Source organism: Microtus pennsylvanicus, chromosome 7 (genome assembly GCF_037038515.1).
Source record: "Microtus pennsylvanicus isolate mMicPen1 chromosome 7, mMicPen1.hap1, whole genome shotgun sequence".
In the NCBI taxonomy this organism is placed as follows: domain Eukaryota; kingdom Metazoa; phylum Chordata; class Mammalia; order Rodentia; family Cricetidae; genus Microtus; species Microtus pennsylvanicus.
This window is the reverse complement of record NC_134585.1, coordinates 9,836,316-9,863,946: the sequence shown is the minus strand read 5'-3', so window position 1 is coordinate 9,863,946 and position 27,631 is coordinate 9,836,316. Positions and strand designations below refer to the sequence as shown.

The 27,631-nt window shown below is 43.5% G+C and overlaps 1 protein-coding gene across 9 annotated transcripts in view; it reads right to left on the bottom strand.

Moving 5' to 3' along the window:
* Pcbp3 (poly(rC) binding protein 3) overlaps positions 1-27,631 on the bottom strand; it is a 181,756-nt gene that overhangs the window by 126,419 nt on the left and 27,706 nt on the right. Inside the window, exon 1 of one of the 9 annotated variants that reach the window (XM_075979882.1) lies at positions 5,996-6,135. The exons of the other annotated variants lie outside the window; for them this stretch is intronic. The gene's annotated coding sequence lies outside the window, so the exon portion shown is untranslated. Of the gene's footprint in view, positions 1-5,995; positions 6,136-27,631 lie in introns of those variants that run through there. 9 annotated transcript variants of the gene reach the window in all.

Genomic DNA, 27,631 nt, shown 5'->3' with positions numbered 1-27,631 from the left:
CATTCATAGAACCCCAGTCTGCAATTACGAAGAAATGAGCTGACAAGCGATGAAGACACAGATGATTCATAAATAAATGTGTATCACAGTGAAAGAAGTCAGTTTGAAAAGGATACATTTTGTTTGAATCCAGCAATTCTAGAAAAGGCAAAATAAGCTGGAAAACAGATCAGTAGTTATCAGTGGCTGAGAGGCGAGATGGATAACGGGAGCAAAAGAAATTTTGAGGGCAGTAAAGCTGTCCTGTATGATGTGTAATGACAGCTACAAAGATACAAAGCAATTATGAAAAATCCACAGCATTTTACAGCACTAAATATAAACCTGACTGCATGAGAGTTGTACAGGAATAATCCAGAACATTGGAGGACCCCAAGACAGGATGTGGAATTTGACAACACAGCCTTAACTACCACAGAAATAGTAAAACTTCTCACTGACGGGGTGGGGAAAAGGTGCTCATCTATCTCATTCTGGAGATGACAAGTCTGTTAGGCCAAAGGTGAAATAAAGTTCTCCTAAGCATTGTGTTCTGGCTGGTGAGGCTGTATCTCAGGGAACAGGGGTTAACAGTCCCTACACTGCTCTACATGTCCACTGCGCTGAACGACAGTGGGGGCCAGATGCTTCACTGTTGGATGCAGGGTTTACTCAGAAGCAAGAGAAGGAGGCCACAATGATCCACAACAAAGGGCAAGAGTTAGAAGCTGGTAGACATGTATACCTCCATGGAACTGTCAAGTAAGAGGGACCAAAAGCAACAGAACCCAGTAGAGCAAGGAGATCCAACACCCTGGTATTGATTTCTTATACTGTTTGCTGGTAAAAAGAAATAAGAAATCCTTAGAAATGTGGATGATCCCAGGACAGGGGCAGGAAATAAACAAGTGAACCTAGAACATAAAACCTAGAAAGGAAAAAGTTCTTAACAGAGAGTGGGGGGGGGGGGGGCATAGTAACAAGACACAGAAGTCAATTGAAAGAACTTCAAAAGTCCAAAGTTGGAATAATTTGAAAAATAAAGTAGTATAAAACAAGTATAACCAAAGTATAAAATAGACAACTTCATACCAATAAATAAGAGAGAACAGACAAATCTCCAAAGGTAATTCCAAAGCATGCATAAAGATCCTCTGTAGAGAATGAAGTGGGCACACCTCTCTACAGGTGTTCCCTGCACATACAGACCTTTTCTGTGTGGCTTTGTTTCCCAACACTCAGGACCCCAGGCCACTTACAATGGACCCCAGCAGGTATCAGTAAAGAACATTCTGAAAAATGGTCAATGTCATCAAAAATAGGAGAATGAGAGCTGGAGAGAGAGCTCAGCAGCTAAGGGAGCTGCCGCTCTTCCAGGGAACCTGGGTTCTACTCCCAGAAGTCATTTGGTGGCTTACGATAGCTCCAAGGAAGCCAACTTAAGGCCTCTGTAGGCATTGCATTCATGTGGTGCAGACATACATGCAGACAAAAACACTCATCCACACAAAAGTGTGTGTATGTGTGAGCAGCCGGGAACTAACTAGTGGCCTCCCTACTACAGAAGAGAAAATGACAAGAGAGGGAAACTGAGGAAACCTGGACAACAGTAGCAGAGCCTCTGCGATGGTGGTGGCCAGGACAAGAGTGCTTTGCCAATGACAAATGACCAGCTGAGTGTGGGGTATAATTTGCACAATAGTTCTAGAAACCTAAAACTCTAGAATAAAACATTTTTAAATAAAAAAAAGACAGCATTAAAGAAAATGACTCAGGTCACTGTCTACTCCTAGAGGGAAATACCATTTTTTCACAGCAGTTCAAATCCTGAAAATTTGTCACAGATGACAGAGCAAAGACAGAACTTGGGCAACCAAGTGGTAAAACAACCCAAAGCTGCTATCGAAGGCACTGTGCTGCTTGTAGTACATTTAAGAAGCAGAATTCCTGCCATACGTTATGGGGTGTGCATGGTTCTAAGAAACACAAAGCAACATACTATTGCTAACTCAAAAATATTCCTTAATTCCAATGTTGAATATTCAACTTAGGACACTGAATGTTCATTAAAAAGGGGGAATATAATTTTGGACACATGACAACTCTGCACATTAGAGAGTCACTGTCTCATGAAGACCCTCTTGGTGAGCACCTGCCACGTTTGGTGTTTCCCTGTCCACTGCTGTGCTCTTCACACCAGCTTGGCAGATGTGGGACTACACTTTCCTTTTCACAGATTTGAGAACTAAGGCCCAAAAGGCTAAATACTTTGCCCAAAAGTTTCATAGCAAGCAAGGGAGCCAGTCTTTGAAGTCATGGTTCCCAGGTTGAGGTTCCACAGTTCATCCTCAGGGTTCCTCTGCCTATAGCTACACTGAAGAATATGTGCCCACCGGACCTGTATCACAGCCACACCCTTCCACAAACAGAGCTCTCTAAACAATGAACACATCCCTGAGTAGTCAAAGAACCCCACAGGGACAAAGGGTTCTTCCTACCAGAGAAAGATCAGGCGGCGTCTTGGGTCTGTCTTGAAACAGGGCCAGGGCCTAAAAGCTTCCAGAGCCACGTGAGTCACACCCATCAATATGCATTAGCTCCTGGCCAGTACTCCTCTGGGGTGGTTCTGAGCCAGGAAGGGATTAACCCTTTTCTGTACCAAATCCTCCCTTCCACATGCTACACTGGCTGGTTTTTCTTGCTTCCTTAAATGAGACACTGACTCCTTTCGCTGTGTATAACATGTTAAGCTATGTTTTACATTCGTTTTACATATAATCCCTTCACTTTATTTCCTGAACATGGGAGGTTCTGAAACAGATTCCAAAAGTCCTGTAATGTCCAAAACTCTCTGACTCCTTGGTTAACACTACATCCCAAGTCCATCCCACTTAATGTGGACAAGACTTTTAAAAGCCATTCGATTCCCGCTGCACCCCTCCAGGCATACCTCCCCCCATCAGGTGGTCCCAAAAGCATCTGGACGCTTTCAGGGTAACCAGAACATGACTCACCTCCGTGGTGAGGCAAGATGCTGCAATCTACCCTGCCACACACACAGCACCCACATGGTGATCCTAAATATGCTCTTTCCCACAGGACCAGTCGGCTCTCTCCAACACCAGTCCTTTAGACAGCATTGCTAGTGCGCACAGGAGGAAGCACAGAGAACGAGCAGTCAGGCCTCCCTTCTCACCTTCTCAGTACTGCCATTCCCAGTAAACAGGGGCTTTGAAGTCAGAGCAGCCTGAGCTAAATCATGACCCAGTGAGCTGGCCTGGAGGGATACGCTCATCCCAGCCACTCTAAACCTCAGTGTCTATCTCACCTGTGAGCAGCTAGGTGCCCAAGGGTGCAGAAGCACTGTTGGGCTGACACTGGGATGAGGATGAGGACCTAAGCAGATGGCTCAGCATGGAGCCTCCTGACACATTCCCACCTACACCCTTCCCCGCCTCACAGGAGCCAAACAATGAACGGGCGGCACACAGGAAAGCAGGACTTTCCCTCCATCAGAGCCTCCACTGCACTTGGATGGCATGATCCTAATAACACAACCTATACTTGGCAGCCACCCTTGGACCAAATCTGATTATGTGCAGAGGATCATGTGTCTGGGCCAGGGCCTCTCAAAGAAAGACAGGGAGAAAGATGCAGACTCCCAACCCTCACATCTACTGGATGTAGATCTGGAGTTTTAAAATTCAGGAGAGGGGTTGGGGCGATGGCTCAGAAGTAAAAGCACTGACTGCTCTACAAGAGGAATTGAGTTTGACTCCTGGTGCTCGTAAAGTGGCCGACAACCAATTGTAACTCCAGTTCCAGGGGATCCAACACCCTCATCTGACCTCTACAGACAATGCATGCATATGGTGAACAGGCATCCATGCAGACAAAACACTCATACATATAAAATAAAACTCAGTAGTCTTGTACACCTGAGAGTTGGAGAAGCTCTGACCTCTGAAGACAAAAACACAATCCTTCCTGGGCTTCTATCAGATCTGATGGCCTGCTCTTCAGATGGATGGCCACTCCTTCCTGCCCTCCTCCATCTTTCTTTCCTCCCTCCAGTCATCCATCCTCCCCCCTTCACTTTTCCTTTCCTTTTCTTCCCCTTCCTTTCCCTCCCCTTCCTTCTTACAGCAAGAAATGTGCACGTTGAGTTACCAAAGTGAGCAGGGGTGAGCCTCAGAGCTAGCACCAAAACTTCAGTGATCCAACAAGCTGCCCTGGCCTCGCAGCTGGAAGAGCCTCAGCACAGTACCTGCTCCTTTGGCATGTACTAAGAGGCCTCTACATGCCACTCAGAATTTGTGCCCACTGGACCAGTATTTGCTGATGAAGTAAAAACCTCATTGTACAGCATTTACAGGATTTGGAGGAAGGACAGAGGAAATGTAAAGAGGGGTTAGTGAGAGGAGAGAGAAACAGAAAGTGCTGGTGAGGAAGAGTGGAGCACAGAAACACAGGGAAAGGAAAGCCGATACCATCAGGAGAGTGATCATGTTCAAGACTCTGCCCTAGAGATCCGTGGCCGGAAGACACAGGTGGGGCAGACAGAGTCAATCAATGCTGCAGGTGCTAAGAATATAGCGTCATATCAGTAGCTCTGGGGAAAAAAAAACTGACCAACTGTGATTTCCCCAGAGATTCTGCCTTTCCAGGCTAGAGGGCATGGCGGAACTCCCCACTCCTGGTGGCTTTTCTGCTTCAGGAAAGAAAAGACTTGCTTAGGTTTAATGCGCCTGGTGTTCTTACAGCCACAGGGAAGGTGAATGAATCTCTAAATACAAGACAGTGTTGGCAACTCATGGTGGAAGTCTATAATACAGACTTGGTAAGGGTCCTTTCCAAGACCAAATTTCACACCGGCACAGTGTTCCCTGGGCATGCTTTCTGCTCTGGCCCTGGGTGAATGTGGTTAGTGACACAGTGACCAGCTCAGTAACTTACTTCTGCTTCCTGGACTTACGGCAAAGGATAGTAAAGTGTGGGTTACAAGTTATCATGTGGCCTATAGTTAAGAATGGTTTCTAGGTTTTTAAAAGAGTTGGAGGGGGGGAAAAAAGATAGATGAACCTACCTACATGTAACCACACAAAAGCAGATGCAAATCCCTGGTTCTTGGTGCCCCAAATAACTGATATCACCAGTGCAGGTCACTTTGGCAGCCATTTTCCCTACCCACCAATACTAGAGAACCCTTAAATATCTTAAAAAGTGAAGTTAGGTAGAAGTGGGCTATCATTTATCCCAAAAATCTCAAGGAAAGGAAACCCAGCGATTAACTGATGGTCACTAAGAAACAGCTAGAGAGGCCTTTGTCTCCATGCTCATCGAGGATGGTCCAACCAAGTGAGGCCCCAAAACAGCATAGGAATCCCTATCAGTCCAGTAAGGAGTACTGACTATATTTCACCCTCAAAGTCGCCCACTGTACCCACAAATCCAACCTGGGTGGATTTGGTTAGTGACACTGTGGCTAGCTCAGTGACCTCACGAGGAAGCCTCTACTCAAAGGAGGAAGCCCTGAGCTCAACAGTATTCCCAGGATAAGTATAAAAAGCAACATTATAGGAAACCCAGGAAGGAGCCACGCCTTCAGGAAGCAGCCCGAGGTCATCCACGCCCTGTGCACACAAGCTAAGTGCTCCTAGGAGACTTGCCAGAGAACTCCTCACACCCAGTGAAGCAACCCTCAAATCAGTGCTCCAAAGCAAAAAAGACACAGGCACGGACAGCTCAGGGGCAGTTACCTAGAGACTGGGTTCCAGAAACCAAAGAAGTTGGCATTTGGCGATCTTGAAACCCAATTGTTGTGATGTATTCAGCAGACGGCTCTCCACGCTGTACACCTGCACTATATCACACCGCTCTGTAGGTCATTTGGCTCACAAAATTGATTTAGGAGAGATTATCCAATTCCATTTTACATTTCATGTTTTGGAACCATGCCAGCAGCAACTATGGTTCTCCCAGAGGTCAGAAAGCCGTGGACGAGGCGATCCCTTACCATTGTAAATGGAACTCCATATTCCTTTTATGAATTTCCTGTCAATCTTCAAATTACTTCAAATACGATTGCCCTTCACTTAGACAGTGTTTTATGTCTCCATGTCTGCCTGCATCTTCCCCTATCCCATTACCTCCTCCATGGCACCCAGCACTCCCTCAGATCTCAGCAGCGGCAGCGGTAGGAGGGGCATTTCCGGCAGCCTCTCATCTACAGCCAGCTCCTTGAGCACACTAAACAAAAGCTCATATATCCTGCACTTTAAAAAAATTCTGCTTCGAAGGGGCCAGCAAGATGACTTGGCAATAAAAAGCACTCCATAAGCCTGACAATCGGAGTTCAATCCCCTTAAGCCCACAAGATGGATGGAGAGACATCATTCCCACAAGCTGTCCTCCGACCACACAGCAAATACTGGCCCAGTGGGCACAAATTCTGAGTGGCATGAGGAGGCCTTTTAGTACCCAATTTAAATATCACATGTGCCGTGGTATGGACACACACTGAGTGTGGGCATACACACACATATATACACACATGATACACACATGCACGCATACAACACACACCATAAATAAATGTTTAAAAGGATTTTTTTTTTTTTTGGTTTTTTGAGACAGGGTTTCTCTGTGGCTTTGGAGCCTGTCCTGGAACTAGCTTTTGTAGACCAGGCTAGCCTCGAACTCATAGAGATCCGCCTGCCTCTGCCTCCCAAGTGCTGGAATTAAAGTTGTGCGCCACCACCGCCCGGCAAGGATTTTTTAATTTAAATAAAATTACTCCTTTGGAGACTCACATAGAGAGACAGATGCAGAAGAGACAGACAGACAGACAAAAAGAACTATGTGAGTAAAAGAATAAGACCAGCATGAGCAGTAATGGAGACAAGAAAAGGCAGTGGCGGGTTAAATATGGGCAAAGTACAATAATAAACATACATTAAAAATCATTAAGACACCCATTATTATGTATGCTGGCTCTAAAAATTAATACAAAATTACCTTGATGGGAAAAAAATCCTGCTTGGTCCTGTTTTCTCTGCTAAGCACCACCCAGTTTCTTACCAGTTTCATGTTGTTGCATGCTTACCAGTGTGAACATGTGGAGGTCAAAGGTTAGTGTGGGAATGTCTTTCTCAAGTGCTTCTCCACCTTATTTTTTGAGACAGGGTCTCTCACCTAACCTGTTTGGGCTAGACTGGTTGTCCAGAGAGCCTCCGGAATCCTCCCGCCTCCTCCCCACAGTGGTGGGATTACATGGGCATGCTGTCCCTCCTGGCTTTCATGTGGGTGCTGGAGAATTGAACTCAGGTCTCATACTTGCATAACAATCAAGTTTACCCAGAAAGCCACTTCCTGGGCTCTTCTGACTCTTCTCTACAAGAATCCAACCATAGGCTACATTAACGATCACTTCTGACAGCACGCGCCTTTAATCCTAGCTCTTGGGAGGCAGAGGCAGATGGATCTCAAGTTCGAGGTCAGACTGGTCTACAGAGTGAGTTCTAGGACAGCTAGGGTGACACAGAGAAACCCTGTCTCAAAACAAACAACAACAAAACAATCGCTGCTGTCATCAGCTGCCCTCCTTCGAGTCAGATTTCGCTTCACGGTGGACCACGCCTGCCCTTCCCCAGGCCTCCAGAAACTCCACACTCCCAAAAGCCAATGCCTCCTGGAGCTACCTCCAGAGTTGTCCTTGTCCTGGGTACTGGTTCCTGTGTTCCCTGTCCATCCACCAAGGGTAAATCAGCCCTAAACTTCAAAACCACATCTCTCTCCTAAAAGCAAACTCATGCAGAACATATTGCTGTCTCCAATCTGAGGCATCCAAACTGCAACCGTGGGTCTGCTGCCGCTTCATCCTATGGCTCTACATATCCACATTTTTAAACAAGCACTGAAAACCCTGCTTCAAATCATACCTAGAACCCACTTGGCTCACATCTCTACTAGAAGCACCAGCATGCTTTCCCCCAAGTTAATGGAAGAGCCGCCTAACAGGTTTTCTGGAATAGCAAGCAAAGTCACCCTGTGAGGGTCCAGGTCATTCATCATCTGTTAATATTCCTGCAATGGTTTTCTAGTCCAGCCAAAGAAAAGCTGAATTTTCCCATTGGCCTTTAAGGGCCTTTGCAACCTGTGCCCTGTCCTCAGATGCCATGACCTCTCAATACCCACCCTTCCTCCACTTCCCATTTCCCATATACTGGGAGGGATGTGCCAGTCTTTGGAAAGAGCATCAGTATGGGGCGGCTGCCATTTTATAACTGTGCTTTTGATTCTGAGGTAAGCATAAATCCACACGCAACTACAGAAACAGCAGAGATGCTTCACACACCCCTTACCCAGCTTCCTCTTAAGACAGTGCTATGATTCTCACATAGCCATAAACACATCCCTCCAAAGACCACTTCTTAGTCCTTCACAACCTCTCATTTGCTCTCTGGGTTCGTAACCTCAGTTTCAATAGTGACGCTGAAATCGGATTGCATAGTATAAAGTCCTCGGGGATCTTTGGTCCTATACTATATGAAGAACTCTCAGAACTTCATATAGTATAGTATAGTTATAGTATAAACTGCTTCCTCAGTTTACGTTTCTGGGGACTGAATCACTATGGCACTCTATTTTGAGATCAGTCCTATTCATTACTGGGTGAGCTTATGTCACAGATAGGTTTATCTGTTTACTCGTTTGTCCATCCACGGAAGAACGTCTACCCAGGCCTTTCCCAGCTTCTGGTTACTTCAATGGACTTACTGTAGATAATGTGTGAATAGGTTTTCAATAAACATAATTTTCATTTCTCTGGGATAAATACCCAAGACTTGATATAGTTAGTTTGCATGGTAACAGCTACTTAGGATCTTAAGCATCCACCAAACTGTTTTCCAGAGAGCTGTACCATGCTACAAACCCGACAGCAAAGTATGAGGGATCCACTTCTTCCATGTGCTATCATTTGCTGCTGGTGTAATCTTTTTTCATTCATTCCCTAAAGAGTCATTAATATGGAAGATGTTCTCATATGCTATGGGCCATCTGTATACCCCTTTAGAAAAGATGTCTTGTCTTGTACTCTTTCTATTTAACCCTTTATTTTGCTACTGATGAGTTCTGAGACCTCTTCATATAGTATAGGACCACTCTTTCCTCGGGTCTATGATTTCAAGTATTTCCCATCTAAAATTATCTTTGCATTCTCCCAACATGACCTTTTTAATTCTGATGAGGTTTAATTTATCTTTTTCTTACAGATAAAGTTTGATGTTGAGTATAGAATGTGCTTATTCTTTTCCCTGAGTTTTACAATGTTAGATTTGAGCTTGGCATCCATGTTGAGTTAACTATAATGAGGTAAGAAACACGCTGTGGGAGAAGGCTGCAGCCTGCGAAGGATTGCTCTGACACCATTTGCTGGGAAGGTCATCCTGCCTCCACTTCCTGGCTTTTGGATTTGAGAAACATATAAATGATTCAGGAGGACTCCTGCAGTGCACACGGGGTTTCCGATTCTGCACCACAGATGTGTGTGCTGATCTTTTGAAGAGCAGCTCGTAACCTTCATCACGTAGCTATGACAGAAGCCTTTAATCCCAGCCCTTGGGAAGCAGAGGCAGGTGGAGCTCTTGTGAGTTCCAGCCCATATGGAAATACATAGTGAGGCTCTGTCTAGAAAAGAAAGTAAATCTTTAAGGCAGATTTACCTGTTCTTCTTTTGTTATAGCTATTCTTGATCCTCTGCCTTTTATATATAGTAATTTGGAAGAAATACTTTACTGTTAAATTCCTCACTCCATGACCATTATATGTCTCTCCATTTAGTCATAAGATTTAGCAGCATTTTAGCTTCCAGCATCACAGTCCTATGCTTTTATGTTAGATCTCTGCTAACTATGTGCTCATTTGTCAGTGACTGTACACTGTTAAATTCTGGTGAGCAAATGTTGATAAAATATACAAGAATCAAGTTAATGTTTGAGTTTATCTTTTACTGTAAAAATTGATGACTCACTAATTATAGTAGGTTTTGTTGTAAATCCCATGTATTTTCCATATCATCATGTATATGCAGATAACCATTCATGGCTCACTACTGTATGACCTGACATCCTTGTGATTATTAATTAGAGAAATCTTTTAACATTAATAAATAGACCCCTCACTCCCACAGACTCAAAAGCAAGACCATCACCACAACAGCATCCAAGGCTTCCCTGCTTTGCTAGTCCCCTATATCTGATAACCCACCATATTTTAAAAGCGTCTTTACAACTGTATTTGTTCTGCTACTATACAGAATTCATTAATTGCTAACCACACCGGAACATGGAATATGAAGTAAACTAAATCTGTGTTACCAAGCCATGATCACTCATATTTGACTTGGGAATATACTCTCCTTGGCCTCCTTTGTGATTAGAGCTGTGTGTGTTTGTCTTCTTTAGGTCCTGAATATAGGACCCAGAATCAACTTTTCACAAAAAAAAAAAAAAGTCACTGGGATCAGAGCCAGAGCCAAATACCATCATGGGTCCCTTGTTCCCAGCCATCAAAGGTTGCTTCCTTGGGTGGATGCTGGTGAGTTCTTTCCGGGGTCCTGGACCTCTCTTTGTTTGGATGATGGTCTATTTGTTTATTCCATGCTGGCTTTTTTTTTTTTTGCATCCTATTTATTAGGTGCCTTTGGTTCACTTTCAAAGCATTTTGTTTGAAGCATCAGTGTTTCCTGTTTGCTTTGAAAGCGTTTTAGTATCTGACCTTTTACTTTGTTAAACTGCTAACATTCGGTCCTTTTCTCTGGCCCCTCCTCCATATCTTAGTGCAAGAGAAGGGATGTGTGGAGAAAAACAGGTATTCAATATTCCCATTGATTTTATGTTTGATAACTGTGTCAATTCAACTTGCAAGTATTTTTTGAAAGGTGGTTGCAATCGAGGGTGGGGGAAGTCTGATCTGTAATGGTTTGAATGGTCCTCCATTGGTTCACTTGGTCCCTAACTGGTGCCACTGTTTGGGGTTTTAGGAAGTGCAGCTTTGATGGAGGAAGTACATCACTGAAGGCCAGCATTGAGAGTTTAAAGACCCACACCACTGGAAAGTTTCCTCTCTGCTTTATGCTCAAGACTGAGATGTGAGCTCTCGACATCCTGCTGCTGCCACCTCGCCTGCCACTAGCTGCCTTGTTCCCCCAGTGAGATGGACTCAAAGTCCAAATGAACCCTTCCTTCTCTAGGTTGCTTTTCGTCATAGTGTTTCATCATAGCAACGGAAACGTAACTAATACAGGATCTAAGTCAGGAGAACTGGGCTTTACAGTTTGGTTCACTGGACAGGGAGCGTTATTTAGTATCTCTAAGCTGTTTCTGAATGCTCAGCTAAACATCCTGGGCAAAAGACTTTAAAAAAGCATAATGAGCACTCTATTTAACTAGAATTTTAAAACATCTAAAGACAACAAACAATAAATTTGGCAGCTTACAAATTTAAAAAAAAACTCTAGAAAGTACATCTAAGTTAAAACATAAATTAAAAGATGTTTAAAAATAAACAGGAAATTAGTTTTTAAAGTTTAGAGGTTATGTCAGAACTAAAGATAAAATTTAAAACTGCTTTTTTTTTGGGTTTTCATTTTTTTCGAGACAGAGTTCCTCTTTGTAGATCTGGAAAACTCTATTCTTAAATCTCATCTAGCCTTCTGTGCCTTGCCTCGTCCATCTTTGCCTCTTAATAGAGCAAAATTCTATATAAAATGTAAAAGTTGTTACAGTGTTATATAGCAACTGACCTGGAAACTCCCTCCTTACTGCTGGCTTCCATTGTGCCAGAAAGTGCTGTGCAGGCTGCTAGGACACTGTCATCAAGATGCCTATTATGCCATGAATGCTAAAGGCCATGGTACCAAAATACCAGGCAACAAGCGCCTTCTAGAGCAACTGTGGCAGAACTATCATGAGCTAACAAACGGTTTTCTAATTGGCTTTAAGGACACTTCACAGGAGATATATCAGGTGCTAGCCAGGACAAAACATATGGTCAGGAGATCCCAGGATAAAGGCCACTACTATTGTCTTGCTAAATGGATTTGATGTGCCCATTAAATTGCCTTCTATATTTGTGCTTATACCCAGAGACTGCTGTTATTGTCAGCAGCAACTGGTTGCGGAATGAAGCTACCTTCTGCAGGAGATGGTGTCCCACAGAGACACACACCCCTGACGAAACAAGTGGCTGACCGATGCTGTGGCACAGCACCCAACGTTTATCCTTAGTGTCTATACCAACCCTACAAAGTTCAAGAAACGCCGTGGGAAGACGACAGAAAGAGCAAAAGAGGGAAGCTGAGTGTGGCGTCCACACCTGCAACCTCAGCACTCAGAAGGGGGAAGCTGAGCATGGCGTCCACACCTGCAATCTCAGCACTCAGAAGGGGGAAGCTGAGCGTGGTGTCCACACCTGCAACCTCAGCACTCAGAAGGCAGAGACAGGAGGATGGTTGTGAGTTTGAGACCAGCATGGCTACATAAAACATGGAGGCCAGTAGGGTATATACTGAGTAAATGATGGGCAAGAGGGAGCAAGAAGTGTTGTATAACAATATCTTCCATATTGGTGGATCTATCTTAGAGGGCGATTCCCTAAGGCTCACAAAGTTCTAGACTGGAACATTCCCTCCAGATGAAACTCAAGAGGTAAACAACTCACAAGCATCAAGAAGTTACTAGAAGTAATAGGGTTTAGAAGACTCCCTCCACATGGTTATGGAAGCAGTAAACAGCTGCTGGAAGAGGACCCGCTCCAAGCAAGCAAGCTGTTGAGAGGATACCCCAACCTACTGAGCTGCCTGAGTTTCATACAGGGAGCTCCACGGTTGTACCTTCTGTTATCACTCATGCTTGAGTGGGCTTTTTGTTGATGGACAGCTTTGAGCTGTCCACTCTTCAGTTAGTAACCCCTCGCCTATATTCCTATAATTTTAATAAACTCACTGGCTTGATGAATCAGACAATAGTAAAATTGTCATACAGTAAATATGTTACTATATGAGACTTTTACTGGTATCTCCCCATATAGGATATGGTCTATTTTAAGATAAAAGCTAGAAGAGGGAGCTGGAGAGATGCATCTGCAGTTACGATCACGACTGCTCTTCTGGAGGACCTGGGTTTGATTCCCAGCACCAGATGATGGCTCACAGCCATCTGGAACCTCCAGTTCCAGGGATCTGACACTCTATTCTGGCTTCAGCAGGTACCAGCCACATACGTGATGTATATACAGACAGACAAGCAAAATGCCCATACACATAAAATAAAAAATTAGATCAAATTAAACTTTTCTAAAACTACAACAAAAGAGATCCCATGCTATATTTGAAGTCCCATTTGTAAAGGCCACTTTCCCTTGGGAAGACCATACTCCCAAGTACTTGAACCTTTATAAAATAGGTTCTATTAAATATGCACTGGGAATCCTATTTTAAAAATGAAAAACTATGTTATCTAACTCTGTTAAAGGAAGTCATACACTATTATGAGTGACTTTAAAATGTTAAAACTAAAAATTCAGAACTGGTTGCATAGTGAGCCCCTGGGAAACAAAAAACACCTTGATGGTTTCATCAATTGGGAAGAGATGTAGCAGCCAAGACTCCGTTCAGCCTGAAGGGAAGGACTCTGTCAGGTACTTGTAACCAGTTTCTGCAAAGCTAAAAAGAAATACCTTAAGAGGTGCCCAAGAAAACACAAACGTAAGGCTGAAGGAAATGATGGAGACATTCCAGGACAGGAAGAGAATTTAATAAGGAGATAGAAAGGCTGAAGAGGACTCAAGCTAAAATGAAGAATACTACAATTCAACAACAAATCTACGAGAAAGGAGCATACAGGAAATGTGAATCATGAAAAAACCAAACGTATGATTTATAGGTGTATGAAGGGATAGACTCCCACATCAATGGCATGGATCAGATCTTCAACAAGATCTTCCCCAAACCGAGGAAAGACACGGCCATACAGAGACATAAGCAGCACAAGGATGCCAAATAAACAAGACCATAAAGAAAGTCGCCACAGCATATCATAATTAAGACACTAAGTATACATAACAAAGAAAGGGTAATGAAAGCTTCAGGAGGAAAAACACAAGTCACATATAAAGGAAAACCCATCAGAATAACAGCTGATTTCTCAATGAAAACTTTGAAAGTCAGAAGGGCCTGGAGTGATGCATGCCAAGTCCTAAAAGACTATGATGTCAGCCTAGACTAATAACTCAACGAAATTATTCATAATTAAAGGGGAAAGAGAAAAGAGAAACTTTTTTGCAATACAGACAGCCTAAAAAATTTATATCCAGCAAACCAAGCCTAAAGAAAATACCAGAAGCAATATTTCAGGTTGAAGAGAGGAGTGAGCATAGCAGAGACAGTGTGGAAATGAAGACAAAGCCATAACTACGAAAGCACAAAGCGCCACTGAGGACAAACAACAAGAAAGATGTAGCAATAAAGCAAGAGATGAGGGGATACTAATAAAATAGGAAAAGAAGTCAAACTATCCCTATTTGCCATGGGATGATGCAATACATCAGAGATCGCAAAAATTCTACCAGAAAACAATGTAGCAGGTTGCAGAATAAACTAGCACAAACCAATAGTGTTTCTACACAACAAACATACAGGGAAAGAGATCACAGACACACTCCCACTTACAAGAGCCTTAAAGGATAAAATTCTAGCAATAACCTAACCAAGGAAGTGAGGGATCCCTATAATGACAACTGTAAAACCCTAAATAAAGAGATAAACACACTAGAAACTGTAACGACATCCTTTGCACATGGGTCGGTAGAATAACATTGTGAAAACGGCCATTTTACCAAAAGCTACTTACATATCCGGTGCAACACAATGACAACCACCATCTCATTCCTCACAGAAACAGAAAAAACTATACAAAAATTCATATGGAATCACAAAAGACCCTAGATAACCAAACAATGTTGAGCAAAAAGAACAATGCTGAAAGGATCACCATTGCAGATCTTAAGGAACATTACAGAGCCATAGCAATAAAAAACAATATGGTTGCCAGGTGGTGGTGGCGCACGCCTTTAATCCCAGCATTCGGGAGGCAGAGGCAGGCGGATCTCTGTGAGTTCGAGGCCAGCCTGGTCTACAAGAGCTAGTTCCAGGACAGGAACCAAAAAGGCTACAGAGAAACCCTGTCTCGAAAATAAAAAAAAAAAAACCAAAACAATATGGTTCTGGCACGAGAACAGACATGGAGACCAACAGAACAAAACCGAACAGCCAATCATGAGGACACATAACTTTGTCAAATTAATATTAAACAAAGGTGTGAAATACTGTATAAAAGAAAGCATATTCAAAAACTGGTGCTGGGAAAGTATATGTCCACGTGCAGAAGAATGAAATTAGACCTCTATTACTTTGTACAAAAATAACTTGGAATAAATCAAAGACCTAAACATAAAACCTGAAACACTGGAACTGCTAGAAGAAAACATGAGAAGTGCCCTAATGACATGGTGCGGCAAAGGACATTTTGAATAAGACTCCATTCGCCCAAGAATTACAGCCAACAACTGACAAGTGGGACTTCATAAAACTAGAAAGCTTCTGCACAGCCAAAGAAACAACAGGGTGGAGAGGAACCCCACAGAAAGGGAGGGGACAGAAATCTAACACCTAGACTACAGAAAGAACCCCTCCCCCCAAAAAAAAAGAAAAACGAAAAACTAATGACCTATTCAAAAAATGGGCCTGGAAACCAAGCAAAGTTCTCAAAGAAAGAAAAAATAGATAGGAAATATCTCCAAAAAAATGTTAATAGTCCCTAGGGAAATCCAAATCAAAACAATTTGAGATTTCATCTTACCCCAATCAGAATGGTAAAGATCAATAAAACAAGCAACAACCATCCTGGGGGAGGACATTGCAGGAGAAAGGGAACCCTCCTTCACTGCTGGTGAGATTGCAAACTGGTGCAGCCACTATGGAAAACAGCACGGAGAATTTTCAAAAAGCTAAAAATAAATCTACCATATGACCCAACTCTACAACTCCTGTGCCCACAGGACTCAACACCTACTTCACAGACACTCGCTCAACCATGCTCGCTCTTGTTTCAGGAACAACAGCTTGGAAATGGAAACCTAGATGCCTTTCAACTGCAAAATTGATAATGGAATATGGTACAAATACACTAACTGCAGAATGGATGATGAGAATATGGTACATATACACTAACTGCGGAATGGATATGGAATATGGTACATATACACTAACTGCGGAATGGATGATGAGAATATGGTACATATACACTAACTGCGGAATGGATGATGAGAATATGGTACAAATACACTAACTGCGGAATGGATGATGAGAATATGGTACAAATACACTAACTGCGGAATGGATGATGAGAATATGGTACATATACACTAACTGCGGAATGGATATGGAATATGGTACATATACACTAACTGCGGAATGGATGATGAGAATATGGTACATATACACTAACTGCGGAATGGATATGGAATATGGTACATATACACTAACTGCGGAATGGATGATGAGAATATGGTACATATACACTAACTGTGGAATGGATAATGAGAATATGGTACATATACACTAACTGCGGAATGGATGATGAGAATATGGTACATATACACTAACTGCGGAATGGATGATGAGAATATGGTACATATACACTAACTGCGGAATGGATGATGAGAATATGGTACATATACACTAACTGCGGAATGGATGATGAGAATATGGTACATATACACTAACTGCGGAATGGATGATGAGAATATGGTACATATACACTAACTGTGGAATGGATAATGAGATTATGGCACATGTACACTACAGAACACTATTCAGTGGTGTGAAGAAAAATGAAATGATGGGCTTTGTAGGTGAATGCATGAAAGTAGAAAAGATCATATTGACCCGGGCCCAGAAGAAGGACAAGTGTTGCAAATGGCCTCTCATCGCAGCTCATAGATCAAGTCTTCTTTCTGCAGCAACTGCAGAAAGCAGGAAAGGAAAAAGAAGCCATTGTTGGGGTGGGTGGGACTGGGGAGCAATACAGAGGGGAACAGTAGGGTACATGCAATCTAATCAAATCAATGGGAAAGAGGGAAGGGGCTCTAATGAAGGAGGGGAGGGAAGTAAACACAAGATGAAGGGAAATGAGTAAAATAGCACCAAGAACATCTGAAAAAGTCATGAATCATATTATTGTCCACCTTAAAAAATATAATACACAGGCATCTATATATAAATATACATAAATAGTTTACATGAAGTTTTCTTGTCTGAATTGACAATGCTCCCCTCAAGAGCCGAAGACCACCCAATAAAACCCCAACACCCAGCGTGAGAAGTTCTCTTATGAGCTGTTGGTCAGGGTTTTCCAAAAGACTCCCAAAGCATTGAAGACTATTGTTACTGCCTTTGGTTGCCCCCCAGGGGTGGAAGATAAGTTCATACTGATGAAGACACTACACACTTCAGACACAGAGCCCAGAGAACCCTGAGAAGCAATGATCTAAAAAAAAAAAAATTCTCTCTCAGGAATAGCTTTCATAGTAGAAATAGGTACCATGCAAGCTTCCAAAGGAAGGAAAGCAATCGACAGCCATACTCAGCTATGGCACCTGTGAACCACAACCAGAACGGCATGATAACCCTAAGCGCGCAATAGTGGCACATATACCTTGTCAGTCACCAACAGCTCTCTAAATGGATTTTAAAACCAACTCAACAAGTGGGAAACCATGCCTGGTCTTGAAAATCTAACCACTACCTAAGGCTATTGAAGTCATGGATCTTGGAAGAGAAGCTACAACCACCACTTTCTAAAACCGGAGTAAATAATTTCCACCCACCTTCTAAACACCCATCTTTATACCCGCAGATAAGTGTAGTCCTCACCCCTCCTCAAGGACACATCTCTTTAAAACGGGGAAACTATTACAAAACACACACACACACACACACACAAACAATCAAAACACAGAGGTGTGGAGCCAGTGCCAATCAATATATCTACAAAGCAACTACAACTAAGGCTCAGGGAACATTTCAGAAGAGTAGTTAGGACTTAAGAACCAGAGTATCAAGGACTTTACTGTAAGACTGTCTCCTACTAATGTCTGAAGTTACACCCAGAAAGTCCCACCAACATGATCACCTAAACATGAACTGAACAAGGACAACAACAACAGACATGGCAAAGTAGACAAGGGAAGACCATAAGAACTTAAGCCTACACAGAATCTACAGGCAATTAAGGAATGCTGAGAAAAGGAAAAATAGTCTTCCCTAAGGAATAACAAACACACCAAATCCAACACCAAATGGTCATTCTTAAAAAGATACATACAAATAATATTGTACAGACTGATCAGATTCTATTTAGGAATATATGCATGTGTGCTGGCTGGTTTTTTATGTCAATTTGACACAAGCTACAGTCACGTGAAAAGAGGGAGTATCAACTGAGAACACACCTCCATAAGAGGTGGCTGTAGGAAAACCTAATCATTTTCTTAGTTAGTGACTGATGAGGGTGGGCAGCCCATTGTGAGTGGTGCTAACCTTTGGCTGGTGGTCCTGGGTTCGATAAGAAAGCAGCCATGAGGAGCAAGCCAGTAAGCAGCTCCCTCCACAGCCTCTGCGTCAGCTCCTGCCTCCAGGGTCCTGCCCTGTTTGAAGAGCCATCATCCTAGGATCTGATACAGATGATACTTGATGCTAAATAGATAGGAAGGCCTTCTCAGGAGATAGGAAAACCTCTAAGTCGATCAAAGAATAAACTGCTGGGTCAGATCATCATCATTATTATCCGGGTATCGGGGGGGGGGGGTTAAATACTATTTTTATGTGATATAACATCTAACATTTATATGTGACATAAATAAAACACTTAAATGTAACATATAATAGTCTTATGTTGAAAATTAAAATAATCAAAAATACTGTCCACCTTAATATGGTGAAGGTATAAAACGAGAGGTAATTTAACCAAATAAAATTATATATAATTTTAAAACTAGATTGATTATTTTCCCCTACATTTATTTGAACTCTGTGAAATATTTTACATTTGGGTGTTTAACATAATTCATTATCTTTTCATTTTAGCAACATTTTAGTCAAGTTGATTTTATAGCTCTAAGTTCATATGGAATCACTGGCCCTAATTCTTAGATATTCGTCTTTAATATCTAAACCATTACAATTCTTACTTGTGAATGATAACTTGGTATCTTCTAGTACCTTAATACTAATATTATATCAGATTTCAGCTTGGAGAAGTAAATAGGCAATTATATTTATATTACAGAAGAAATCAGATGTCAATATGTTAGTTTGAATTCCTATTAAACAGAATTATCTTTATTCCATGTACCAAATATTTTAATAATAGTGATGGAAACAAAAGGTTAGACTCATTAGAAATCATAATTTTAGAAGCCTGGTAGATATAAGCAAATATTATTATTCTTTAATCTTAATGGAAAGGAAAATGGCAATCTAGTCAGAGTCATTACGACACTGTCCATTTCTTTTTCTATTAGTAAAATATGGACATTGTTTAATAATTTTGGTTTGGATGAACATACCACAAGACATCATAAATAATCGAAAAGCATTGTTATAACAGATAACAGGCATTGCTATTCTGTCCAGATACACATGGGTCCTGGGATCCAAACTTAGGTCTTCATGCAAACACTTTACCCACAACCACCCAGGATCAGATACCCTCTTCTGACCCCGCCCCCATGCACATATGTACATGAAGCCAAAACACTTTTACACATGGAATAACAAGAAATCTTGTTTAAAATTTGTTTTTGTTTTTCAGTTAAGAAGCTCTGACTGGATCCAGATGCTATGACAGGGCAGCTGGATGCACCAGTCAAGCATGTCTTTGGCGATCCTGAAAGGTTGCATGGGGGGATAATGCAGCAAAGTGCACTTGCAGTGGGCTCAATAATGAACAGAAATGATTAGGAACAGCAACTACAGATATGAATCTTGGTCTTTACACTCACCTATATTGAGAATGCTGATGGCCTTTGTTCCTTAGGTAATCGTCACTAAGGACCTAATGTTAGATAGAGCACAGGTAGACAATCTAAGGTCAATGAGACCTACAGAACTAGAAGGGGAATATAAACAGGTAGATGTGAATTACAATATGGATGGGAGGTGAGAACAGAAGTCTACAGTGATATTACTTTATGCCCTGAAAGGGAATCACCACACACCTTTCAGTAGTAACTCTGAATACTAATGCTCTCAGTCCCCCAGTTAAAAGACACAGACTAATAGATGGGACCAAACAGAGGAAACCATCTATTTGCTGACACCAAGAAACATACCTCGCATGAAAAGACAGACACTATCTGTCTTAGCTTGCACTCTAATACTGTAATAAAAATACTGACCAAAACCAATGTAGGTTTGTTTCTCCTTGCAGCTTCAAGTCCATCATGATGCCGAGTAAGCACAGGCACTCAGCAAGAACTGGAGCAGAAGCCACAAAGGGGTGCTGCTCACTGGCTTGCTCCCCATGGCTTACTCAGGCTGCTTTAGGACAACTCAGGAGCACCACCCCAGGGGTGGCACCACCCACAATGTGCTGCCCCCCAACACCAATTACTAACTAAGAAAATGCCCGCCGGGCGGTGGTGGCGCACGCCTTTAATCCCAGCACTCAGGAGGCAGAGGCAGGCGGATCTCTGTGAGTTCGAGACCAGCCTGGTCTACAGAGCTAGTTCCAGGACAGGCTCCAAAGCCACAGAGAAACCCTGTCTCGAAAAACCAAAAAAAAAAAAAAAAAGAAAAGAAAAGAAAATGCCCCTCAACTTGCCTACAAGCTAATCTTATGGAGGCATTTTCTCAATTAAGATTCCTCTTCCCAGATAACTCTAGCTTCCGTTAAGTTGAAAGAAAGAAAAAAACTGAACAGCACACTTTATTAGGGTGAACAGAAATAAGTGCTCCAAGCAAATGAACCTGGGAAACAACCGAGTGTGTGTGTTCTAACATCTGACAAAACTGATGTCAAACCAAACCTGCTGAGGAGGTCACTTCCTACTGATTAAGGAAACAGTCCATCAAGAGGATATTATAATTCTGAACATGCATGCTCCAAACACAGGTCCATTCAATTTCATAAAACTCTACGCTGGGCAGTGGTGGTGCACTCTTTTAATCCCAACACTCAGGAAACAGAGGCAGGAGGATCTCTGTGTGTTCAAGGCCAGAGTGGTCTACAAGAGCTAGTTCCAGGACAGCTAGGGCTGTTACACAGAGAAGCCCTGTCTCAAAAACAAACAAGCAAACGAAAACAAATTCTACTAGATGTAAAGTCACTGACTAACCCCTGCACAATAGTAGGAGACTTCAATACTTCATTCTCACTGACTGGCAGGTCATTCTGACAAAAAATAGAAATATTTAAATTAAATGACACCACAGAGCAAATGGATTCAATAGACATCTACAGAACATCACATCCAAACATGACAGAATACATGTTCTGAGCAGCCTATGGAATTTTCTTAAGAGATCATATACAGGACACAAAGTAAGTCTCATCAAATACAAAAATGACCCCTGATGTCCTTTCCGAGTACAATGAAATAAAAGTACAAACCAACAGCAAAAGAAATCCTACAACACAAATTCAGGCATCAAGCAAAAATGGAAACATGGCATACTAAAACCTACGGGACACAATTAAACCAGTCACAAGAGAGTTATTTATGGCTGAGTGACTACATTAAGAAATGAGAGAGATCCCAAATAAATAACCTATTGACACGCCTTAGGAGCCTGGGAAGAACAAGCCAAATCCCAAATCAGTAAACAGAAAGAAATCAGTAAGATAAAACAGAAATTAATAGGATGGGAGAAAAAAAAGGAATCAATGAAACAAAGAGCTGACTCTTTGAAGATAAACAAATTGACAAAACTGTAGCCAAACCAACCAAAAGAGAATGAACACTCAATTTAATAAAACTAGAGATGAAAAAGTAGCCCTCACAACAGAGACCAATAATATTCTGAAAATTACTATGTCTTACTTCTACTAAATTGGAAAGTCTAAACATGTAAATTTCTAGATGCATATGACCTACCAAAATTAAGATGAGATAAATAAGTTGAACAGTTGGATAACAAACACAGATAATGAAGCAGTAATTTAAGACCATACTCTATTTTTATGAAGTTGATACCAAACACTGATAAACACAGAGACAGGGGAGGGAGAGGGAGATAAGAAATGAAGGAAAGGGAGAGGGAGAGTAATTTCCCTGAAGAACAGAGATGAAAATTTTCTCAACAAAGTATTTACAAGCCAAATACAATAACACATCAAAAAGATAATTCACCATGATCAAATTGAGTTTATTCCAGAGATACAAGGACCATTTAATATATGTAAATCAATAAGTATAATAAGCTACATAAATGGACTCGATAGCAAAAATCATGGTCATCTCACTAGACACAGAAAAGGCTCTTATAATTGATAAACAACTTTATCAAAGTGTCGGGATAAAATCAGCAGCCTTCTTACTTGCCAAAGACAAACACACTGAGAAAGAAACTGGGGAAAATCTCATTCACAATAGCCTCAAAACCTAAAAGCTTTTGGATAAGCCTAACCAGGGAAGTGGAAAAACCTCTCTAATGAAAACTGTTAAGACAATGAAGAAAGAAATTGAGAAAAACACTGGATGGAAAGACTTCCCATTCACATGGATCAGAAAAAAAATGAACAGTATCAAAATGACCATCCTACCAAAAGTAACCTGCAGATTCAATGTAATCTCAATCAATATCCCAGTACCACTCTTCACAAAAATATATAAAGCAATCATAAAATTCATTTGGAAACACAAGAGACCCAGGATTGACAAAACAATTCTAAATGTGAAAAGGAAAAACAAAATACAACTGGAGGCATCACCTTTTCAGTCACAATAGAATTGTACTGTTTGTTCTGTCTGATGTAAGGACCCTAGCTTCCACGTGTGTTTAATCTGGAGTATCTGCAGAGATCAGGAAGCTAGAAAGTGCTCGTGAGAGTGGGAAGTGGGAGAGGCTTAAGGTGGAAAGGGGATGATAGAACACATGTAATGGATGTAATGGGGGAGTGGGATCCTGGGCGGTAGAAAGGTATAAGAAAGGGTGGGGAGACAGGGGAAAGAAAGAGGTGGATGCTGGGGAATGGGTAATCCTTTCTTTCATGGGTATATTGTATTAAGCTCCCCATAACACAGTAACCAGTTCCACACCCATACACATGCAACCAACCCTAACTAAATTCAGTGGGTTTTGTTTTGTTGTTTTAAATTATCAAAGGAGGAGGAGAATTTAAGGAAAAGAAGGGAAATAAGGATTCCAGAGACAGTGGATGGGGTAAGAGGGTGCATGTGAGATAGATAGATAGATAGATAGATAGATAGATAGATAGATAGATAGATATAGAGATAGAGATATGAAAGTGCTAAACAATAAAATACTATTTTAGGAAGGAAGGAAAACAGGAAGGAGGGGGGGTGGAGGGAGGGAGGGGATGAAGAGAGGAAAGGAAGAAAGAAGGAAAGGAAGGAAGGAAAGTGCTAGAGAGACGGCTCAGCACTTAAGAGCATTTGCTACTCTTGCAGAAGACCTGGGTTGGGTTTCCAGCACCCACATGCTAGCCCACAAGCGTCTCACTCCAGTTCCAGAGGATCTAATACTGTCTTCTGGTCTCCTCGGGCACTAGACACGCATGTGATGCACATACATGGTGGCAAAACATCACACCCGTTAAAAGAAGTATTTTTAAGACGAAAAACTTTTAAAAAGAAAGAAAAGAAAAAGAAAATCTCCATGAGAGATTGGGTCTAATGCAGTGACATCACTAATTCCAGAGCAACTCTTGGCCAGGACTATGGAAGCCAAGGGCTGATTAGCTCATTGCTAAAACACTGGCAGTCATGCCAGCCTCTTGGCCCAGCCCCAAGAGAAAGTGATGTGAACATTATACACCATTAAGCTGACTCAGAGAACAAATGACTAACTTTCCGATAATCAAGACTTTGCCATGGCCATTCTTCATTTGGATTCAGCCTAAGCCTAATGCATCATGACTAATGATTCCGGTCTACACTCACGGAAGCTTCTCTACTGTGGGGCGCCATTCCCAGCCATCCTTCGCAGGGAAGGAGCCCGAGCATTTTAGTGACTTTCAAATGCTATGCCAGCCATTTGGATTACCTCAGAACATGCTTCCTCACAACCAGGCTATGAAGCAGTGGTTCCCTCTGCAGGAGCTATGCTGCATAAGGCCCAGCCAGCCCACTAACATCACCTGCCATAGTCCTGCACCTCAAGCAGTAACTCAAACATGGTCCACAAATAGAGAAAAGGCTTCATTCACTAATAAAGGAGAAATTTTTTTTAAAAAAATCAAACAGGCATGGATCATTTAACCGGTACTACTGAAGGGATTAGAAAGTAAGTTCTTGGGCAGAAGCAACCCAGGGCTTCTGAGTGGGAGCAAAGAGAAACTGTCCCACATCACTGCCGGCCTTCCTGGTGCTCTTCCATGCTGAGGATCCTGCATGGAAGGCTTTGGCTCCTCTTAAACAAGAGGGGATGGAACTTAACAAATATGTCAAATTCAATCTGCCCTCCTTCCACTGCACTCAGCAGGAACCTCAGCCACACACTTCTCCAGGTGACAAGAATCACCCTACAGTAGGCAGGGGAGTTCAAAGACATGTGGCACTTGTCATGGGGCTCTTGTCCCCTACTCAGACTTCCTGACTTCATTTGTACGTTCAGGGAGCTCAGAGACAGGACCCACTCGACACTAGCCACAGTTCACTGCAATCTAGCAGGAGGTGCGGTCACAGCAGGAAAAGTTCTCCGTGGATGCTGTTCTCCAAAATCCCGACTCTTAGAAAGATCTGTTCAAGTCTAATGTGTTGTAAGAATAAGTCAGAAATAGCCATACAGATTAAGAACTAGTCTAATGATGGTCAAAAGGAAATGCGATCAGTCAGGATTCCTTACTCCTAGGTCCCCACAGGAAGAGGCTCACTGTAGATTCACAAGCAACACTGGGGCTGCCCTTACGGAAAGGATGAACACACAGTACGCCAGCACCAGCCTTGTCCCCATTTCCCACACTCCTCTAGGACAACTGCTTTCACAAGTAGTTTCCCCTTTCCTGTTGAGATAAAACACTAGACGGCCTCACAGTTCAAGGTTATGTCAGCCACCACAGGGCAGGCATGACAAAAGCCCAAGGCAGCTAGCCATATGTGTATATATGTGTGTGTGTGTATATATATATATATATATATATATATATATATATATATATATATCCATAATCAAGAAACAAGTGCTGAGTGTTTACGCTCAGCTCCCTTTTCATTTTGTTCAGTCTAGGGTTCCTGCCAGGGGAATGGTGCCGCCCAAAGTGGCACCATTGTCACAAAGGATGGTTTGTGAGACTCAAAACCACCTAATCAAGATAACCCCAGCAGGCATGCCCAGGGCCATCTCGCAAATGATTCTAGATAAAGAAGACAACTGAGATTATCCGAGGCACCCAGTGACAAGCTCCTTGGTACCAAGATGTGGTTCCTTCACGGCTGATTCTCCACTGCACAATGCCTACATGCCCCCAGGAAATGCAAGGTATTTGGCTATGCTTCCTAACAACAGGCAGTGAAAGGTGGCTCCTGTCCAACGGGTTTCGCCTGCCACACTGCTCCGGTCATTGTGGACAGCTTGGCTATTCCCTCCTACTCAGAGTCCTTGTAGGAGCAGCCACAGAGTGCAGCACCAACACTCTTATCCCTTCCTCATCTTTGCTCTTTTTCTGCAGCTTCTCAGTTTAATGAAGCGAGCCCTAGCAATTTCCTTTGTTTCCTAAAGAACTCAACAAATTCTCAGATGAGTAGAAAGGCCATCCACAGCACCTGTGCTCCTCTCCCCAGAACCCGTGCTCCTCCACAGCACCTGTGCTCCTCTCCCCAGAACCCGTGCTCCTCCACAGCACCTGTGCTCCTCTCCCCAGAACCCGTGCTCCTCCACAGCACCTGTGCTCCTCTCCCCAGAACCCGTGCTCCTCCACAGCACCTGTGCTCCTCTCCCCAGAACCCGTGCTCCTCCACAGCACCTGTGCTCCTCTCCCCAGAACCCGTGCTCCTCCACAGCACCTGTGCTCCTCTTCCCAGAACCCGTGCTCCTCCACAGCACCTGTGCTCCTCTCCCCAGAACCCGTGCTCCTCCACAGCACCTGTGCTCCTCTCCCTAGAACCCGTGCTCCTCCACAGCAACTGTGCTCCTCTCCCCAAAACCCGTGCTCCTCCACAGCACCTGTGCTCCTCTCCCCAGAATCCTTGCTCCTCCACAGCACCTGTGCTCCTCTTCCCAGAATCCGTGCTCCTCCACAGCACCTGTGCTCCTCTCCCCAGAACCCGTGCTCCTCCACAGCACCTGTGCTCCTCTCCCCAGAACCCGTGCTCCTCCACAGCACCTGTGCTCCTCTCCCCAGAACCCGTGCTCCTCCACAGCACCTGTGCTCCTCTCCCCAGAACCCGTGCTCCTCCACAGCACCTGTGCTCCTCTCCCCAGAACCCGTGCTCCTCCACAGCACCTGTGCTCCTCTTCCCAGAACCCGTGCTCCTCCACAGCACCTGTGCTCCTCTCCCCAGAATCCTTGCTCCTCCACAGCACCTGTGCTCCTCTTCCCAGAATCCGTGCTCCTCCACAGCACCTGTGCTCCTCTCCCCAGAACCCGTGCTCCTCCACAGCACCTGTGCTCCTCTCCCCAAAACCCGTGCTCCTCCACAGCACCTGTGCTCCTCTCCCCAGAATCCTTGCTCCTCCACAGCACCTGTGCTCCTCTTCCCAGAATCCGTGCTCCTCCACAGCACCTGTGCTCCTCTCCCCAGAACCCGTGCTCCTCCACAGCACCTGTGCTCCTCTCCCCAGAACCCGTGCTCCTCCACAGCACCTGTGCTCCTCTCCCCAGAACCCGTGCTCCTCCACAGCACCTGTGCTCCTCTTCCCAGAACCCGTGCTCCTCCACAGCACCTGTGCTCCTCTCCCCAGAACCCGTGCTCCTCCACAGCACCTGTGCTCCTCTCCCTAGAACCCGTGCTCCTCCACAGCACCTGTGCTCCTCTCCCCAAAACCCGTGCTCCTCCACAGCACCTGTGCTCCTCTCCCCAGAATCCTTGCTCCTCCACAGCACCTGTGCTCCTCTTCCCAGAATCCGTGCTCCTCCACAGCACCTGTGCTCCTCTCCCCAGAACCCGTGCTCCTCCACAGCACCTGTGCTCCTCTTCCCAGAACCCGTGCTCCTCCACAGCACCTGTGCTCCTCTCCCCAGAATCCTTGCTCCTCCACAGCACCTGTGCTCCTCTCCCCAGAACCCGTGCTCCTCCACAGTACCTGTGCTCCTCTCCCCAGAACCCGTGCTCCTCCACAGTACCTGTGCTCCCCTCCCCCACAGCACCCAAGCTCCTCTCCTCCACACCTGGCAGAAGTATCTACAGC